Source organism: Lampris incognitus, chromosome 1, assembly GCF_029633865.1.
Source record: "Lampris incognitus isolate fLamInc1 chromosome 1, fLamInc1.hap2, whole genome shotgun sequence".
NCBI classification, from domain to species: domain Eukaryota; kingdom Metazoa; phylum Chordata; class Actinopteri; order Lampriformes; family Lampridae; genus Lampris; species Lampris incognitus.
In genome coordinates, this window is record NC_079211.1 from 26,886,136 (window position 1) to 26,905,801 (window position 19,666).

The window sequence follows — 19,666 nt, forward strand, 5'->3', positions numbered from 1 at the left end:
GAATGGTCCAGACGTGGCCACTAATTCCGAAAGTGGTTCATCATGTATTCCAGTTTCATGGGGAAGAGACTATTCTCTAGAATAAACAGTTAATCCTTGTTTCATTATATTTGGGGTTTTTTTAGAGTGTTATTTCATATTATCTTTTGCCACAAAAGTTATGCTAACACTTTGCAAAAACACACGTGCCCCGGATCTATCACGGGTCCCAACAAGCATCCATGCTGTGAATAGCTTTTCATTTATGTGCATTAACTGAACGTCAAGATTGATTTCCATCTCTGCTATATTTAGGTCTCTTAAATAACAGCCAATTTTAAGACTGCCTTTTGTCCCCCCCCCCCCCCCCCCCACACACACACACACACACACACAATTCAACTGCCTCAGTGATCATCTTTTTATTATTATCTTATGGATAAAGTGCAGTCTCTTTTAATAAAACCAGGAGACTGCATTTAAAACGTCAAACCGTTGGGAATCAACCAGGGTTCGGATGCTTACCTCTGTCAGGAGGGGGAAGAATTAGGCTAAGCAAATGGGTGGGGGGGGGGGATGGAGGAAATGCATGTTGTTGCACTTCGCTTTTATTCAACCATGTAAGCGGCATTGCTTCCTTCGTGATGCAAGAGTGTGTTTTTTTTCAGATGTGGATGTATAAACTGTGACTGGAATGGACAAATGAGTCAGGTCGGACTTTCCCAATTGCACAGGCCGCTGGCTTGATGGTGCTCAGATTCTGGAGTGGTTTCAGCGTCCGTATCCTTCTTCCTGAACCAAAACAACTTGTAACTTCATCTGCAGCACAAAGGGTTAAAAGTTGTATTGGTCCCCTAGCGCCACGAATATATTGTACTCTATCTTCTCATGGCAGATTTACACTCCTGCTCTCTCTATCTATCTCTTGCTCTCTCTCTACTTGCTGAGCGCCTGGTCTTTTCTCTCTCCTTCCCCTGTGCTTTGACTAGAGCTTATTCCCGCATCATCCAAAATCCCCCTATGAGCCAGGTGTGGAGACACAAAGCCCAAATGTCACGACAAAAACATGATACCGGCTGAATAGGTCAGCCTTGTCCACGGAAAGGTCAGCATGTTCCTTGGGCCATGCTAGCCTCTGGACCAGGTCTAGGTGAGAACCTGCGGCGGTACAGTCACAGACAGAAAGATTCTGAAAGTGGCTGCACCCCCCGCATTCTCGCTTTCTCTCTCTCTCGCTCTCGCTCTCTCTCTCTCTCTCTCTCTCTCTCTCTCTCTCTCTCTCTCTCTCTCTCTCTCTCTCTCTCTCTCTCTCTCTCTCTCTCTCTCTCTCTCTCTCTCTCTCTCTCTCTCTCTCTCTCCTCTCTCTCCTCTCTCTCTCTCTCTCTCTCTCTCTCTCTCAGACTCAGATCTATGTCTCCAGGCTGATACAGCATCTGTGCTTTGTTAAACATATTACCGTTACGCAAGGATCTGGGGCAAAGAACAAACAACACTTGCTAAATATTTTGTTTATTGAAGTTAAAAACGCATTCAATTGCGGTTGTAAGTCCCCTTTGAAAGACCCGCTATTCATTCTGATTAATAACGAAAACAAACAAAATTTCAAAATGCAGAACAAACCATTGCCTGGGCCACCGTGGGCAGGCCACCGGCGGAGAAAGTGCCGTTGGTGTGTACCTGACAAATTTTGGATCTGGGCCAAAACTGGGCTAGGAGGCAGTTTAGGGTGTGTTGTTCTGTGGGAGACCCGTTTGGAGTCTGTTACGTGTGTGTTTTTGTGTTTAGTGCGGTTAAGCCCGGCTCTGGTTTACAAATGTTTAAGGCCCTGCCGCTGTGCCCGTTCCATTTTTCATTTAGTCGCAGCCCAAGGCCATGTCCCAGATCTGAGGACTGCTACACACCCATCTACTCTGCACGGAGCTGGGCCTCTCCCCACCTCTTGTCTGGTCTGGTCTGGGCAGAGGTGGACCTGTCGGTGACCCCGCAGCCCGCAACACACACACACACACACACACACACACACACACACACACACACACACACACACACACACACACACACACACACACACACACACACACACACACACACACACACACACACACACACACACACACACAAGCAAGCATGGAGAAACATAGGTGCACATGCACAGAAGCACAGCAAAGAAAACACAGACGACTAGGCAGACAGAACACACACACACACACACACACACACACACACACACACACACACACACAACATGCTGGACATGCCGTCTAATCCCAGTAATGCAAAAATCCGCATAGACAGACAGATACGACACACAGGCCAGCACTAACACACAGCAAGATTTTCTATATCCCACCACACATGAAAGCATTTAGTGAAGTTTAACACACGTGCATATATACAAGAAAAGTTTCGCGCACACACACACACACACACACACACTAGCAGACATAAATATGCATAACCAATACACTTGATAACGATTACAATCATACATGTACATAAACACTTTTACCACGCAATACGCATACATACATTACTTCCATGTGTACAAACACAAATATGCATACAAGCAATCCCATAATCAACACACATAATGAATACCTGTTCACACAAATATGTAGACAAAGGCAAATAAATAGACACATACACGTGTGTGTGTGTGTGTTTGTTTGTGTGTGTATGCATGTGTGTGTGTGTGTGTGCGTGCGCAACTGTTCGTGTATGTGTGAGACAGAGAGAGAGAGAGAGACAGACAGACAGACAGAGCGCACATGTACACAAAGATACACCTGTGGTTCAGGCCCGAGCACAGAAAACTCTTTAGTCTCCGAACTGTCTGTCCCGCTTAAAGTGTGCACAGCTTATGAAGAGGACCTGACAGACAGAGAGAAAACACATACACAAACACACATACGCACAGGCAGACACACACACACACACACACACACACACACACGCACGCACACACACACACACTGCGATGAGTACACCGCTGAAGTAGAAGACCTGACTAAGCTGGTTTTCTCCCTGCTCCCCTTTCCATTTTCCATCTGCCTCAGCGTAGGAGAACCTGCGTGGGGAAAAATAATGCCAACCATACACACGCCACGCTTGGCTCTCTCTCTCTCTCGTTTCTATGTGACATGCACACATACACACACACACTCGCGCACACACAAGTTCACTCACTCACTCACTCACTCACTCACTCACTCACTCACTCACTCACTCACTCACTCACTCACACACACACACACACACACACACACACACACACACACACACACACACACACACACACACACACACACACACACACAGGCTTCTGTCAGTCTCCACAATCTTCTTCTGTTCTCTCTTCTCGGAGTTTTCCATCAAGCCTCTCGATGGTCTGTCTCCACTCACTCAATCCCTATTTTCTTAACGCTTTCCCTTATCTCCGTCCTTGCTTCCTTATCTTCTCGATCTACCCCCCCCCCGCCCCGCCCCCCCCCATCCTTCTACTGTTTACTGTGGGTGCTGTGGGGTTGACCAACAGCCAGGGGAGAGACAAGTGCACAAGCCTGAGGCAGCAGCGTCGGCCAAGCTTGCCTGCCTCTCCGCCCAAATTACATGGGACAGTCCCAATTACCCTGTGGCCAACCGAAGCATTTCCTGGGTTAGCGCTGGTGACGCGCACCCCGCCTTTGCTGTGGTTACGGGGGGTGTCATTAGACGCTTGTTTTACTGCAACCCCAAGAACGTGCCCGATGGCCACATTCACGCCACAGGAAGCACCACTGTAACGTTCCAATAACCTTGCCGGTCTTGATGGATGACAAGCAGAGAACATTTGGGGAGCATCGGAGCATGAAGAATTATACCCATCAGCCAGCGGGGAAATTGTGAGGCGAATATTGCAGCGACGATAAGAAATGTTTCCAACAAAATAAAGAAAGCGTGGCTGCGAGAAGTGGTGTTCTCGGAGTTAACAGCGGCTGCACATAAAACGTACGATGCCACAAGTGTAGCTGGAAAGGTCCACGGGTTTATTAGATAACCTCCTCGTTATGTTCACGTTAGCCTGTAACTTGGACTTAAAAGTTGGGGGGGGGGGACTAAACCAAACTAGTAGCTGTGAATGAAACGTCTCACTTAACACCGAGTCGGGTCAACAGAGCATGGGGAGTGACGGACACAAATGGCGGATGAAAGAGAAGAAGCGGGTCTTCGAATAAGGGAGATGAAAACCAGCGGAAAAGGAAAGTTTCAGGATGATATGATTGCCTCTACACACGAATAGCCTGCACACGTATGACAGCATCCCTATGTAATGTGTGCAGTAGGTGCGCATCTATTTTGTGTGTGTGTGTGTGTGTGTGTGTGGAGGGACATGACAACACAGGGGGTCTTTGCCCCCCAAAAAAGAAACCCTAACAGATTTATCCCTAATTTCTTTATCAGATCCAAGCAATGGAGTGCATACAAAGAGAGAGAGAGAGAGAGAGAGAGGAGAGAGAGAGAGAGAGAGAGAGAGAGAGAGAGAGAGAGAGAGAGAGAGAGAGAGAGAGAGAGAGAGAGAGAGAGAGAGAGAGAGAGAGAGAGAGAGAGAGAGAGAGAGAGAGAGAGAGAGAGAGAGAGAGAGAGAGAGGACGGGGGGGGGGCAGGCAGGAGGAGAGGGGAAAGAGTAAGTGACTGACGCACAGAGTGGAAGGAGGAGTTGAAGGGGTCTGGCAAGAGGCAGATAGAGTGGGTGACGTAATCGATGGGAGGAGAGAGGGATTAGCCGGGTGACAAGATGAAGGGATGCTCTCTGGTGTCACTCTTTCTCCCTCTGACTCCCCTCCATCAGTCATCAGCGAAAAGAGGGGGACGTCATGGAGCTCGGGAGTGTGTGACAGCTGCATCTGCCAGCTGTGTGTGTGTGCGCGCGTGTGTGTGCTGAGTGTACGTGTGTAATCAATTTGTTTGCATACATTTCAAAGTATGTTTACGCACACATATGTGTTGTATGTAGTAATATTCCTCGTGTAAATCTGTCAGTCTTAATGTGTGGCAGCGTATGTACACCATGTGTCCGTTTGTGTGTGTATATGTGTGTGTGTGTTATGTATGTGTAGTATGTGTCTACATAAAGTGTAGTTAGTTGCCCATCTGGTGCTGCTACACTGTACTGCTCAGCCAGCACTCTAATAGCTCCAATAAGCCTGTGGTTAGCTGCCCTCACACACACACACACACACACACACACACACACACACACACACACACACACACACACACACACACACACATATATATATATATATATGCACATGCACATATATGGACAGATGTATACACACGGAAACATGCATGCACACTTAACAACAAAACACAAAACTTTTCGCACACGCTCCTCTCACTGTTATTCTTCTTCCAAGAGAAAGAGGCGAAAAACGACCATTTATTTACTTTGAGCTCCGGGGCTGCGGTAACATACGCCTGCCAGTACCAGAAAAGGGGAAAGAATCAGGCAGAGAGAAAGAGAGAAGAGAAAGAGAAGAAGTGTGTGTGTGTGTGTGCGTGTGTGTGTGTGTGTGGTGTGTGTGTGTGGATGAAAGGACAAAGGGAGAGGTAGCTGATGGACAACAAAAGAAGGAGCAGGAGAGTTGCCAGTTGCGAGCGCGGCGGAGGCGGAGGCGGATGGTGGATGTGGTGTGCGGCGCTGTGGTTTGGTCTGATACGAGGTTTGGTTGTGTTACAGTCTGGCTGCGGCTTGTGGGCAGACCTTACGAGGCAAGGCAGGGCATGACTGAGTTTGTCTAGGTCGGGCTGGGCAGAGCGGTACACCTGGCAGGGAAAAAAGAAAAGAAAAGAGGCCGGCTCCACCCTGAACACATCCAGAACATATCTGCGGCGCTGAGTAAACTTGTCTTCATGAAGCATTGGACATATTGGACATTCATATTGGTCAAGGTTGGTGAAAGGAGCACTCCACCCTGTCAGGCTGCCCCATGCATGGTGTTGGAGCAATTTTCAGTAAGCGTATATCCAACTACTATGTCCACACCAACTCCAGGTTCAAGAGACTGAGCACCTTTTCACATTGGAGAGAAATACACCTCTTAATGCGTCTCAGAAAACACTTTTAGTCAAAGTGAAATGCTATGCAAGTTATCAGAAGCAATCGTGAATCAAACCTACTTTTGACCTTGCTCATGTCAAAAGGAGGTGATGTAGGATTCAAGAAAGGTTGCTCTTTTTATTTTTAAGGCTATTTTTGCCTTGATAGCTGTATGAAACAACTTGTTGAAAGTCTATGTTTTTGCCTGTGCACAAGGGTGAAGGAGTTCAGCTCAGACTGTGGACTCAAGATGCCCTCAGGAGCGTTTGTGTGGCGGACATAAGAAAAGATGCTGAGACGGGAGGGGTCCGTGTTTTCCCCCACAAAACCTTAAGCAATGTGGTTCCAGTCTGCGTGCAAATCAGCACAGATGTAATAGACAGTCGGATAATTGGACACTTTACTAAAACACACACACACAGCCTCCCTCACTGTCTGTCTGCCCTACAGGCCAAGGTTACCACGGTTACCTGCTCTTTTTTTGCCTCCCACCAACCCACCATTCCCTCTTCTGCTCTTTTTCATCCCTCTCTCTCCCCTCCTTCGTCTTCTGTTAATCTGTTCCAGAGCATTGTGATCACATGGAAAAAAACATAGCAAGTGCACATATTTCCCTCTTAGCCAAGAGTGAAAAAAAAAACACTCTCATAAGGGATGGGGTGGGGTGAGGTGGGGGTGGGGGGTAGAGAAAGAAAAAAAAAGGGCGAAATAAACTTGTTTATTCAAAGACAGCGCCTGAGCCCTTTTGTTGTGGTGGGGACCTGTCTTTTATTAGCAGCCTGACAAGCCTTCAAAGGCTGGAAAGACAGAGGACATGCCAACAGACGAGTGTATACAAGGCAGTGGGGGGTGGGGGGCTGAGCTGTGGGACGGGGGAAGGGGGGGCAGCAGTGAAGGGGACAAGGCTAAAAGGACATGAATGGGTGGACGGGTCTAGAACGGGAGAGAAGAGGGTGGGTGGGTGTGCAGGGGGTGATGAAGAGAGGAGAGAGAGAGAAAGAGAGAGAGAGATAGACAGAGAGACGGGAGAGACTGGGGACCGAGAAAGAGAGGGCTTAGGGGGACACAGCCAACGGCAGGGTTGAGAACTTGAGACTGTGCCACTGGCAGTAAGGACACAAAGCTAAGGCCAGCAGAAAACGGGGGGGGGGGGGGGGGCTGGGACAATTCCAGATGGACCATAACATGGGGAAACTGTTCAGGCCTGTTCTCATATGTTTGCAGCTTTTTAAACTGGCAGGACTTTCACAGAACCTTGTAACTGATTTTGTCAGTGTGTGTGTGTGTGTATATGTCTGTCGTGGGGGAGGCAGTTACGAAGAAAATTATGTCTCATATCAGATTGTGATTACAAAAAAAAGTCTGGCAGAGGAGGTCTAAGATGAGGGATAAATTTAATGTGTGTGTGTGTGTGTGTGTGGTGTGTGTGTGTGTGTGTGTGTGTGTGTGTGTGTGTGTGTGTGGACTGAGTACGTGTTTACGTACAGATCCCAAGGTGTGTGTACGTGAAAGTACGGGGTGGTGCACAATTGGTGTGTGTGTGCAAACGCACCCGTGTGAAGGAGATGAATGTATTTGGGAATAGTTTGGGGAGAACGAAGGAGACATTCCCACATTGTGTAATTTCATCTGTCTTATCTGTGCTCTCAAAGCAAACTGTCAATGTAGCGTTCCCCACCTCTCTCTCGCTCCCCTCTGTCTGTATCTGTCTGTATCAACCCCCAGGGGCATATGCCTTTCACTCTCCTTCCCTCTCATCTCACTTTCATATCAACTTCGAACTATTTAGTCTGTTTGTCTACCTTGGAAAAGTGCTGTGACAGTGATTTGGCCCCCATGATCCAACTTAAGAGCACTGTATATATATATATATATATATATATATATATATATATATATATATATATATATATATATATATGTGTGTGTGTGTGTGTGTGTGTGTGTGTGTGTGTGAGAGAGAGAGGGAGAGAGAGAGAGTAAAATATGCTGATGGTATGTGTGCAATCTATTTAAGTGTTTCTACATTGTGTGTGTGTGTGTGTCGATGTGGTGTGTGTGTGTGTGTGTGTGTGTGTGTGTGTGTGTGTGTGTATGTGTGTGTGTGCGCGCGCGCGCCTGTGTACTGTGACCGCTCTGGAAACCAAATCAAAGTCCTCTGCTTTCAATAAGAGTCACAATCAGCAAAGTGGCAGCAAGCAATGACATCACTGCAGCTGGGACCCCAGCTGGAGCACAGAAAGGACTTTGGTGTGTGTGTGTGTGTGTGTGTGTGTGTGTGTGTGTGTGTGTGTGTGTGTGTGTGTGTGTGTGTGTGTGTGTGTGTGTGTGTGTGTGCGCGCGCACGTGTATGTGTGTGTGTGAGAGAGAGCGAGAGAGACAGACAGACAGAGAGAGAGCGAGTGTGTGTGGTGCTAGGGGGACTCAACGACCTGTGTATGCATAGCTTATTTGTTAAATGCATATTTCATGCCGTTTGTGTACTTACTGGCACAGGAAAGTGCGTGTGTGTTCATGTGAATATGGGGCAATTTCTTTGTGTTTATGGAAACGTGTGTGTGTGTGCATGCATGCGTGTGTGCATGCTTGCGCACGCTTACGCCTATACGTATGAGATTGTGAGACCGTGTATGGCGACTCAAAGTGTAAGTGAGATTTCCAACCTCAGTCGTCCTCATCAGTCTCTCTGCACATTCTGTGCCTTGTTTCTATTGGAGGAGACAGTGCTGCGGTGAGAAAAACAACAGGAATTTCATCTGTCATTGATTAAGCCCATTAACGGTGGTGTCTGATGTCTTTTACACCCATTCCATACTCACCGACTTGCAGCTGCACTCACAAGCGCAAAGTTACACACACCCTGACTCAATCTGCACTGCAACACTACCAAGACTACTAAGCAGTAAAGGACACACCATGGAACATCATCAAGATCAACACCATAGCTATATGTGCTTGTGTTTGTGTGTGTGTGTGTGTGTGTGTGTGTGTGTGTGTGTGTGCCCACGCGCATGTGCATGCATGTGCGTGTAAGAGAAAGAGACGTGTATATAAGTTTATGTATGAGTGAGTGTGAGGTTGTGTGTGTTTGCATTGGGTGTGAATGGATTTTCACACGCTAAGTCATGCAAGCCGGAAAATACTGATCATAAACTTCCAACCAGCATGAGCAACCGACAACCCCACAGAGAGCCAACACACACACACACACACACACACACACACACACACACACACATTGCTACTGAACCCACAAGCTAATGACGCGTGCATGTATACACGAAAAATTTGCATTTGTACGTTCATGACTGCATGTGCACACTCGGTACTACACATAGGGTGGTGCACAAATGAATATGCAGTTGGCTCTCGCATGCACTATACACGCACAGCAAAACCACCAAAAATACAGTGCTACTGAGCATACCACGCAACCAGACACTCCAAACTCACTAAACAAATGTCTGATGTTGTCATTCTGGTATTTACCACTCCACCACTGTCATTTTATAGGCCAGCTTTGTTACTCCGAATGTGCAGCCGTGGGATTTTAGCTGTTTGCTCAAAGCAAAGCTAAAATAATCATAGTTATTGGATACAAACCGTCTGAAGAACAACGATTCCACCAATTCTGCCCAATTTTGGATTTATTTTTGTTTTGGCTTAAAAAAATGATTTTACTGCAACAATTTTGGAACAGTTTATATTGCAGGAAAGCTAAAATCCTGGAGATCATCACCTCTGAGATCCGTTCAAAATGAAAACGAGTCGCCAGTGTTGGTGTGTCAGGAGGTCTTGCATGAGCTTGGTCTTCTGCATCAGCTTTTTAGCCGCAACAGCTTTGCTTCTCCTTCAGACCTGCCGCTACCTGTCTTGTTCTTCCATATATAGTTGCTGTGAAGAAGACATGAAACATCAGGCCTGACAGTAACCGTTCAAATGAGAAAAATTGTTCATGACTGATATTTGTGGGTAACATTTTGTATTTAATACAACCGTGATAGAGTGTATCAAAAAGGACATTTGTTTGCATGTAAATTTGCAGGATTGTAGCTTTAAACCCCAATAGTAGCATGGTAAACACCTTCAAACTCCTCGGACTGCAACTTATTATTTTCAAAACAGAGCCCTAACACTTTATAACAGCAAAACACTGAAAACAGCAACATGATTTGACCTCTGATGATGTTCAGCTTCCATCAAAGATGAGACTTTTCCCTATTTTTCAACTCTATCTCAGTGTTTTGTTTTCATAATGGTCACCACAGGATGGCATCTTTTCGATCTACTCGCTTTGTGAACCTGCGGATTTCTGTGGATAGGTTGAAAATTTAACTCCCGATGACCTCATTGCGGGCGCATGGTGACACAGTGGTTAGCACGGTCGCCTCACAGCAAGAAGGTCCTGGGTTTGAGCCCCGTTGTAGTCCAACCTTGGAGGTTGTCCAGGGTCATCCTCTGTGTGGAGTTTACATGTTCTCCCCGTGTCTGTGTGGGTTTCCTCTGGGTGCTCCGGTTTCCTCCCACAGTCCAAAGACATGTAGGTCAGGTGACTTGGCCGTACTAAATTGTCCTTAGGTGTGTGTGTGTGTGTCAACCCTGTGATGGACTAGTTGCCTGTCCAGGGTGTCTCCCCACCTACCGCCCAATGACTGCTGGGATAGGCTCCAGCATCCCTGCGACCCTGAGTAAGGATAAATGGTTTGGATAATGGATGGATGGATGGATGGATGGATAACCTCGTTGCCAGGGATCTCAATTTAATAAGAAATACGAGCCTTTTCTCTTCCTGATTCTCAATAAGACTTCAAGAGGTAAGGTGTTATGTGAAATGAAGGGGGGGCGGGTGGGGGGGGGTGAATCTCAGACCACAGTTTTCAGAGTGAATGCTGGGTACTAGAGTGTATTTGAGTTTGTTTTTTCCATATAAATTCAGCAAACATGTAAGATTGACCTAACATCCACAAGATCAATGTGAAAATACCCCTTTAATTGGTATAAAGCCAATGATTACACTATTAGATTATGGTCTACCACACCATACCACACTGTTACATGCTGCACCACACCTTACCATATATACATACTATGGCATTCAGGGGCGGCCTATAACCTGGCAAGATGCAAGCCAGTAAACAGAGGGTTGCTGGTTTGGAGCCTGGGACTGGCTGGGTAATCCCGGCTTGGCCAGGGTTTACCTGCAGGCAGCTTCCTGGATCTGGATTCCAGACGTTGCCATTGTGCACTTAAGCAAGGCATTTCACCTCAACTGTCCAAGGCTTCTGTGCTGTCTTGTGCTTCTCTATAAAAATGACAAATTTCCATTAACAACTGGTTTAATAAAGTATAACTTAACCTAGTCTGTACCATACAATAAAATATATCTTTTGCCTCTTTGAGAAAAAAAAACTGAGATGTGTAAATGAGGCACATAATACACAAAAGACTGACTTAAATAAAGCATAAAAAAACAATTATTTTCTCATGACCTATTCTGAATTTGGGCAATAGAGTAAAATATCAGCATTTAGCATATAAGTATTTAAAGTAGCTAAGGTATTTTTTCTGTCTATTTATCCTACCTTAGAGTGTGGAAACATGAGAGAAAGGTGTCTTGTGCATTGTATGAAATTAGAGTTGCTATCTAAAAAAAAATTTTTTTTAAAGATTTTTCTGAAGATCCATTTTCACAGAAAATTAGCAGAACCTATTCAATTTTCACATGACCCACCTTTGAGTCTCAACCTAGTCCATGAAAAACATAACCCGTACGGCATAACCATGCAACTTCATATTAAGTTCAAGTTTTGAGATACTGAGGCAACCTTGCATGAGCAGGAGCTCAGGTAGGACTTTTATGATGTTATGGTCATCAGAATAGGGCAGAACTGGGTGCAATGGAACAGAAACAAGAAAAAAATCACAGAATAGAATAGAATAGAATATACCTAGGTGGAAAACAAAAACACAGTAGAGCAAAACAGCAAAGAGGTGAGTCAAGCCAACAGCACAGACCTCAGCACACAGAGCAGTGATGAGGGACGTCTACCAGAGACACCCAGTAACTCACATGGGCGTGCACAGCAACCCCCATACACACACAAATACACACAGGCCATCGTCACATCAGCTCCCCGTGAAAACACACAACTGCGCAAATGTACCATTTGCATACATGTATGTGGACTTTCTCTCTCTCTCTCTCTCTCTCTCTCTCTCTCTCTCTCTCTCTCTCTCTCTCTCTCTCTCTCTCTCTCTCTCTCTCTCTCTTCCCCTCTCTCTCTCTCTCAAACATGCACACACTCACAAATACACACATAGGTGTGTATGCACAAATACGCAAAGTCGCACGCTAGTTATCAGCAGCTGTTATCATACACCTATTCTCTTCTCTCAGCCTATCTCTCTGTCTTCTCTTGTCATCTTTTTCCCCCTTTTGTTGCCTTTTTTTCTGTCTCCCTCTCCATTTCATCCCATCTCAGATTCCTAGTTCGATCAAATTCCAGAGATCCGTCACATTCCATATTGCTGTTACAATGGACAGCCCCATGGCCCCTCTGCTCCACAAGTCCAGATTTCCATCCAACGCCACAGTCAGACTCCAGAATTCTGTCACACGTCATATTTTCAGTCGCTTTCCAGATTTCTGTCACGTACCATCTAACTAAAACCTCCCGTATATCACTGCCATCCCATTCATCTGTCGGGGGTCCGAGTAAAATAGCGACGGGTGAAATAGAGGAGGTAGAGAGATGGAGGAGGTGTCACTGGAACTGTTTTTTTTTTTTTTACTTTAAGCCCCCACCACCACCTTTAGAATAACAAAGGGCAAAGGGGGAAGGCAGGTGGGCTCATGTACAGTGAAAGGCTGAAGAGAGGGGTAGAAAGTGGCAAAGGCCAGCAAAGAGAGTGTGGGTTAGGGGACGACATTGAAGGAAAGGGCAAGAATAAACAGAGTGAAAAGAGAGAGAATAAGATGAGGGGCAAAGCAGGAGAGACAAAGAGAGGGAGAATGCCTCAGGAGTGCGTTTTCGCTCCAACCGGACAAAGGTTACCGCATGACGGGGGTAGGTGTCAGGTGATGTGTGACAAGTCCAAATTAAAGATGACATAATGGTGGGGGCCCGGCTGGGGTCCAAACTGGGGGCCGACTGAGATTTAGGGTGGGGGCAGCTGAACCGAGCTGGGCCGTGCTGGGCTGAGCTAGGCTGGGGCTGGGGCTGGGCAGCGGGGGGCTACCCTGCAGGCTCCTCCATATGGAACGCGTTAGCCTAGCGCTGGCTAATGAAATGCAGGCTGACGTCAGGCAGACACCCACCCATTGTTTTGTTGCTTAATTTGTTATAATATTTGTCTTACAAATGAGGGCTTTGCCAAGACATGGGTGAGTGAGGGACTTAAACCTCAGATGAGCAGAGAGTGGGCAAGGGATAATATGACGAGAGCCCCAGGTACAGGCAACAAATAAGGTATTGCCATTAGCAATGGAGGAGGTAGGGGGGAAAAATCGAAGCTGGGGAACTTAGCAAAAGCGCTAACACGGGAAGGGCCAGGCCCTCAGCTGACGAAGTGGGAGGTATAGTGACCTGGGGGCTAGCATGGGCGGGTGCACCACAGAGGGAGGGGCTGCTGTAGGAGACTGTGAGTATGTGTTAATTGCACATGGAAGCTTTCAGCATTAGCAAACATTCCTGCATTACTCACAACAACTTGTCTTGGGAATGCATTTAGACTACTCCTCGTTTAGGCTACTCCTGCAGCTGCAACTGTCCCTCCTGATGTTTGTCTGTTTTGTACATCTTCATATACACTCTTTTTCCCTCCCTCTCTCTCTCTCTCTCTCTCTCTCTCTCTCTCTCTCTCTGTCTTCTTTCTCTCCCTTTCCACCCTCTCTCTCTCTCTCTCTCTCTCTCTCTCTCTCTCTCTCTCTCTCTCTCTCTCTCTCTCTCTCTCTCTCGCTCGATCAATCTGCGTCAATTTCCTAAATTCTCTGCCATCCCTCCGTTCCTCCCTCAGGAATGGTGCACCCATTCACCCAAGCCGAACATGGAGCATGGTCTTCCCAAAATAGACTCAGTCAAGCAAGTTTAAGAATACTTTCGTTATTACAACAGGAGTCTTGCTGTAATCGACCACCACCTGGGCCTTTGGCAGAAGTCACTGAGAGCAGGAGAGAGGGGGATGTGGGGGTTGGCTTGAAAGAATGAAAGAAACAACAACACAGAGAGATGAACAAATGGAGACAGAGGAAAAAGAAAGGATGGGATATATTTTGGGGGTAGTGGAAGATGGAAAGAGTGCACTGTGCCACTCACCCTGTCTGTTTCTCTTTCTCCCTGACCTGTCCATGCAAAAGGTGCTTTATTGGCGTGAGTAATGATGGGAGGTATTGCCAGGGTAATTACATAGCACATTAAAGGGTTTCATAAACATTACAGTTCCTCCTCTGCCCGGTGGCAAGGCTAAAGGGGCAGGGAGGGTGAAAAAAAAAAGAGAGAGAGAGAGGAAAGAAAAAAAAACAGAACGAGAGAAATAGACATGAGTGAGACCGAGCAAAAAGAAAAGCACCGAAAAGAGCAGATGGGAAGAAAGAAGAGGAAAGGGCACTGCAAGAGAGGAGGAGGAGGTGGGGAGAGAATGGAGGAGTGGGGAAGAGATGAACAGAAAAGATGACAGGAGTGAAGGTTACCATGCTCATGGATTCCATCGCTGAGCGCCTCAACATGAAATAGGAAGAAAAAAAAACATGCCGGATCAGCGTCCAACACAAACCACAGCTGCATTTCACATCACCATGAGTCGAGAGCACAGCAGAACACTCTCTCCCTCCCTCCCTCCCTCCCAAACACACACACACACACAGTGCAGCCATGAGCAAACACACTCACCTGCATAACTTTGCACATTTACAGACTCGATCTTTACACACTTACAGCCTATAACCACAAGACACACACACTCAGCTGCCTGCAATACCTTTGCTAAAGGTCATGAGAGACTCTTTGAATCAAACACACAGAACCACAAGCCCATTAACCAAACAAACATCCACTCAGACACCAAGCATTGCATATTTATATACAACCTCACTGGTCAAAAGGAATTAACCTGTATATTATTCTACAGCTGATTAGCGCTGGCCTCTCAGTCAAAACAGCCTCGGCCCGTCGCTGTGCCCGTCGGTATTTGTGGTGGATTCCGGCTACATAGGTTTCTTTGTGGTTGTTGTTTACCAGCTCCATTTCTACTGATGTGAAACTCAAACCAAAATCCTGGTATTTTACCGGATTTCAAATCCAGGGATTTTTTTGTGTGGATAATACCCCCTTATATACTGGCAAGTAGATTCTAGCTTTTTCTTGGAAAGCTCCCTTTAACATACCATCCAGTGAATCGCCGCATTTTAGTTAAGCTAGACCCCATCCTGTCCTCCATACCTTCAATTCCTTGTCAATATTTTTTTTTGTGGTGGTGGTAGTGGTGGTAGTGGTGGTGGTGGTGGGGGGGGGGGTTCCCCCTTTTTTCTCTCCAATTGTATCTGGCCAATCACCTCACTCTTCTGAGCCATCCTGGTTACTGTTCCACCCCCTCTGTTGATCCAGAGAGGGCTGAAGACTACCACATGCCTCCTCCAATACATGTGGAGTCGCCAGCCGCTTCTTTTCACCTGACAGTTAGGAGTTTCACCAGGGGGGACGTAGCGTGTGGGAGGATCACGCTATTCCCCCCAGTTCCCCCTCCCCCCTGAGCAGGCATCCTGACTAACCAGGGCAGCTGCTAGTCCAGCGACAAGGACACATACCCACATCCAGCTTCCCACCTGCAGACACGGCCAATTGTGTCTGTAGGGACGCCCAACCAAGCAAGAGGTAACACGGGGATTCGTACTGGCGATCCCCGTGTTGGTAGGCAATGGAATAGACCACTATGCTAACGCTACCCCCCCCCCACCCCCCACCAACCTTTGAAACTTTTCTGCGAATGCAATGATGATGCTTTAGTAGTTCCATGAATACTTCAGTGTGTGCATGTGTGTGTGTGCGTGCATGTTGGTAGGCAACGGAATAGACCACTACACTACCCAGATGCCCCTAATTCCTTGTCAATATTGATCTTGAAATGGTGGCAGGAGGACTACATTATTCCGATGTGTTGCCGTCTCTTATATGCTGCTAGTATTTGCACAACATGTTATGTTTTGCCATTGATTTCACCAGATTTACAGTGCAGTATCGGCTACGAAGGAATCTTTGCTGCTCGAGTGCAAAGCTGTCATTCCATGCATTTTCATGAACTGTTTGTTTAAGTGACTAACCAATGCTGGGATACTGTGACACACCCTTTCACACTGACATGATTGTGGGAAGTTGCCCTGACAAACTCCAGATGTCACGTACTCAGGATCGATTCCCGGGGATTTTGAGCCATGGACCCTAACACACCAGCAGTGATCCCAAAAACCCTGGATTTTAGTTCAATTTGAAAAGGCCAAATGTCCTTACATGTACTTTAACCTCAGTTTGTGTGTGTGTGTGTGTGTGTGTGTGTGTGTGTGTGTGTGTGTGTGTGTGTGTGTGTGTGTGTGTGTGTGTGTGTGTGTGTGTGTTCATGTGCGCATGCCTATGTGTGTATTGAAGATGGGGGGGTATGCATTAGTAACATAGGTTCTTGGATTGGTTCTACATTGTCCACTAAATTTCCTCTTTTTTCCCTATCTGATTTCTTTTGAAGTCACATTTCCTAAATTTAAGAATGACACTCATTAGTCCTATCTAATCCCGTCAGGAAACTCTTCAGAGGCTGTCTAATGTACTAAAGGTTCCTTCATTAGTTCCCGATGCTACTGATGATTGAACTAGGTGTACTACCGTCAACATTTCCATGTATAATGTGATTACGTGCCCACGGTCCCCCCAAAACAAGTTGACATCTTGACTTACAAGTTCGGATAAAGAGGAAAAGGAAGTGCAAAGCGTTTGCTGAGCGAGATTTGACAAAACCAAACTAAATGCACCTGGTCAATTTGATTGGTTCATGTTTTGTAGCTGTAAGCGGCCATTTTTGGCTGGCGCACAAACACAATGCCATTAAACGAGGTAGCATTAAACATATCATTATGAAACTCTTTGATGACTAACCGAATGAAAATAACTTAATGTGGCCCACTCAGACAGCTGGTATAGCCAAAGGAACATGACTACCTGGGCAGCTTTCTTTCTGCAAAGCCCGGCCTTGGCTCAACGACGGCAAGCTAGATTGTATGAATAACTACCCTGACACAAGTCCAAAGAAGCATGAATCCGTCCAACTTGAAAGTGTCAAAGTAAAGTTATTCTAGTGCCTCAGCTGGGCTATGTATAGAGACAACAGCTGCAATGGATTCCAGGACAGAGAGGAGAGCATACGTTCATATTCACTGGATTAATCTCTCCAAGTAAGAGAGAACACCAGGCTGTGAACCACCAACATCGCCGCTAATAAAAACAATATTTTTTGCCTTTCTCTTCATCTCAGCCACGGCTCACTATCACACAAATGGCTCTCCGCTAATTAATTCCTGCTCTCGCTTGGTCGCAGCTGTCGATTCTCTCATCTCCCAGACGCGGACAAGTGGCGAACAGGTTCCCATTTCAAAGCCCGGCACACTGTATGCATTCCTCCACTCGAGTGTTCACAGTGCTTTGCATGGGCCCCCTGTCATCAAAGGGCCTTTATTAAGTGTCTCATACATTTACACATTGGGGAACAGTTTAAACTTGGCCTGTGATTAACAGAGCAGGGATATCTATCTGAGAAACTGATGTTAGGCTGATATCTCAACATCTGATGTGGGGTTTTAAAGTCTGTGTCTGCAGGTATTAATCAAAACCACAAGGCCCCCCCCCTCTCTCTCTCCAGAGCTCTCTCATATGAACCTCACAGACAAAGCTAATTGGATACAATCCGCTGCACTTGACACATCTGAAAGCTCCATATCTGCACAGTGTGTCACTAAAATGATGGATTGCATTTCTGCTGTTCAAAGTTTTCAAAGTGGCCAACACGGTAGGGCACACAGTGGGAGGACAATAGCCCCCCTGTATGCCAACTTGTCTTAGACCTCATCCAATCCCATATCCCTATCACCTTCAAAACTTGACTCCTCAACTAGTCCTCATAATACCCATCCACAACCCATCAACCGCCCCACACACACACACACACACACACACACACACACACACACACACACACACACACACACACACACACACACACACACACACACACACACACACACACACACACACACACACCTTCCCTTGGCCATAATGAATCAACAACTGGCCTGGGGCTCTAGGCACTCTAAGCCCTGCATTAGGTTCCACTCCAGTCACCCACAACATAGAGTCCAGTGCACCATGGCTCTCCTCCGTGATGACCTTGGGGTCAAGCCAGAATGCCCTCATATAATGAGAGTGCTGTTTGGGGATTTGTTGGAGTCTGATAGAGAAAGGGCAAGCACACGCAATGCACCCTGGGTCTTTGTCTGGGCGCTGGCGGTATTGACGAGGACTGATCGATGTTAATTGCTAGACAGAATGGCCATATTGACCAGGCTCCCTGGATGAAGAAGCCTGCAGGCCCAGTCAAAGAGAGAGTGAGCGAGAGAGAGGGGGGGGGGAGAAAGAGAGAAAGCGAGGGAGAGAGAGAGGGAGAGAGAGAGGGAGAGAGAGAGGAAAGAGAGCGAGAAGAGAGAGAGAGCCAGAGAGAGCCAGAGAGAGCCAGAGAGAGCGAGCCAGAGAGAGAGCGAGCCAGAGAGAGAGCGAGCCAGAGAGAGAGAGAACCAGGGGGAGAACCAGAGAGAGTGAGAGAACTGCTGGGCCCAGACCTAGAACAACTACAGGGCCCCAACACACACAAACATGAGTACACATACATACACCTACACACACACACACACACACACACACACACACACACACACACACACACACACACACACACACACACACACACACACACACACACACACACACACACACACACACACACACACCCGGCTCTCATTCACTTTAATGAGTGAAGAGAGGAGCACAAAGGCATAACGTCCATCAATGCCAAGTCTTTTCAACACAAGAGAGGGTATATGCAAAAAATATGTGTCCTGGTGTGTGCCTCTTTGTGTGTGTGCGTGCGTTTGTATGTGTGTGTGCATTTTTGATTGATATATGCATCGCAGTTGGTTTGCAAGAAAGTAAGACGGTGTGTGACACAAGGGTTTGGAGCGTATGTTAATGAGGGGAGAATTTCATATATCTGGGGCTGCGTGTGCTTACAAGTTTGTGCTTGTGTGTGTGTGTGTGTGTGTGTGTGTGTGTGTGTGTGTGTGTGTGTGTGTGTGTGTTTGTGTGCGTGTGTGTGCGTGTGTGTGTATTTAAAACATCTTAGCTAAGGATCAATAGGCAGGAGCTGCAGAGGCAAAGACATGGGCAATCAATATGCCGGCTGCAAACAGAGGGAGGGACAGGGAGAGGAGATAATAAAGAGCCAGGGAGATTAAAGAGACAGATAGGGAGGACAGAAAATGAACGAAAGAGTGATGTGACAGAAGGGGAGAAAGGA